Here is a 2646-nt window from a genome sequence, read left to right on the forward strand (position 1 = left end):
AGAATGAGATATAATTCTCCTTAATGGAATTCTGTACATTTTCTCCATTTTTTGTTCTATCTATTTTCCACTATATTTGACCGAAGAACTCGTTTTATCTAGTGAGTGAGGCGGGAATCAACCCAACTAAGAGGTGAGCTTGACCCCCGAGACTTAGGCTACGTTTAGATGTTGAGTTGAGCTGAGTTTTTTATGAATAATAGTAGTTGAGTTGATGGAGTGAGTTATGTGGGACCCATCTAAAATGAGTGTAAATATGTTTGGATATTAAGATTAGTTTATTATTATTAATGTAAAATTAAAAAAGGTTGTGGGTCCCATCTATAAAGACGTGTTGAATTGAAAAAGGTTGTGGGTCCCACATGTAAGAAAGTTTTGAGTTGAGATGAGTTTAATAATTTGAGAGTTTAATCTTTGGATGTTAGACTCAGTTTAAAATTAGATTGAATTGAGTTAAACTCACTTGAGTTCAACAATCAAACGGGGCCACAAGACCAGCTTTGATAAGCATGGTTTAAATGGCTGCTTATATCATAAAGCCATGCATCAACATCAACAAATACATGCATGAAGAAGACTGAAACAAATTAATTTAAGATTTCCACAGTGCAAATAATATTCAAATTTTTAGTAAAACTAATAGATTCTTCATCCTTCCAAGCCCAAAATGCTGTCAAGAGAAGAGCCCTAGATGATTATTTACTCAACACTAATAGATAAGAATATATGATAGGCGTGCATTTGAGCATGGAAATATGCCCCATTATTCACCATAGAAACTCAACTAAGTCTGCAAAAAACTTGCATACTTCACACCCAGGAAAAGCCTTTGAATGCAGACTAGGGCATTTTTAGTAACGTCTTCGTTCCCATGGATCATCAGTTTTATCACCTTTACCTTGGCCTTGAGGTCCATCACAATGCAGATTTGCCCAACCGGATGGTGCTGGATGAATTGTGATAGATCAAAACAAGTAACAGCTACAGCCTTTGGATCGCTGGATGTATCCAAAATTGTAATGAGGACCCTTAAAACCTGTAACAGATAATATATGTCAGTCTTACAAAATTTTTGTATTGAGAAATGCTTCATCCACAAAGAGATTTCATAAAAGTAAATTTACAAACTAATGTGACTTGATGCGGTAGGTTAGATTGTAAAGCTCTTTTTACTGTAAATAATATCTAATGTATTACATCAAGTTTCGTCAGTTTGTAAGACCTTTTATGGAGCATTTTCTCTTTGGCATGATATTGGAGAGTTGTTAAACTGAGAATACAATCATAAAACAACAATTCTAGCCCAAAAAAGTATGGTGTGGCACTAGAAAATATCCCATGAGGACCGGTCATTGTTCAGGCTCCCCATTGTCACTTATATAGTTTAATTCCATCCTTTTATTTTTAATCAAAACATCGCTTTTCATATATCAGTAAAACTAGTCATTACAACACTTAATCTTGTAAAACCAGGGCCATCCTCTATCCAGACCAGCTCCTCACTAGAATTTACAACAACCTTTGTAAGATAGTGAGCTACTCTGTTCCCTTCTCTATATGTATGTTGACGTATCCAATTTGGATGTGTACAAATAATCATTTTAATGTCTTTAATAACCTGTTGATGCCATTCCCAGCATTCCTCCTTGTTATTTACAATTTTAATCACTCCCAATGCATCACCTCCAAACACTACCTTTTGTATATTTAGTTTTGCACACAAGCACAGGGCCCTCCATAAAGTAGTAGTTTCAGCAAGCACAACTATTTGAGTTCAATATTTTGGCATACATAAGGACACCTACACATCTCCCTCTGCATCTCGAATGACCACACTAGCTCCCATCCTTTTTTGATTTGCCTTGAAAGCAGCATCCCAATTTACTTTCACATAGCCTTCACTTGGTGCTTCCCATCTAACCAACCTCCTCTCCACTATAACAGGTTCACTACATTGCATTTTGTTTTCTTGTGCTTGCTTAAAATCAATGAGGCTTGCCTTTGCTTGTTGAAAAACCATCCCATGGCTACTAAACTTCCCTTCAAACACAAAACCATTCATTCTTAGCCAGATATGTCTCATAACAGATACCACCAGCTCTATATTTGCCATAGCCAATTCAGCTAACAGTTTCCTCCCGACAGCAACCATATCCATCTCATATGACAACCACTTATGCACTGAATTTTCTCTCTCAGCCCATACATCCATAGTTGCAGGACAACTCCATAAAGCATGGCTTATAGTCTCATCTTCCCTTAAACAAATAGGACATACTGGTTTTCCTACAACTTTCCTTCTGTAGAGATTCATTTTGGTGGGAAGGCAATTGTTGAGAGCCTTCCATAAGAATTTTTTTACCATTCCTGAGGTATTAAGCTGCCACAAGTCTCTTAAACCTTCTTTAATCGTCCTCCCATCATATGACTCCACTGTCAATTCCTTCTTCCTGCTTAGATCAAGGTGATAGCCACTCCTAATGCTAAAACATCCATTCTTAGAGTATGCCCAAATTCTTTTGTTCTTTAAGCCAGTATGACTCAGAGGAATATTACACATCACTTCAGCTTCCTCATTATTGAATGTAGCTTTTACTTCCTCAACATTCCAACCACCATTCCCTAATTACTCCACCGCCTTTGCCT

This window comes from Carya illinoinensis, chromosome 6 (assembly GCF_018687715.1).
Source record: "Carya illinoinensis cultivar Pawnee chromosome 6, C.illinoinensisPawnee_v1, whole genome shotgun sequence".
Lineage (NCBI taxonomy): Eukaryota > Viridiplantae > Streptophyta > Magnoliopsida > Fagales > Juglandaceae > Carya > Carya illinoinensis.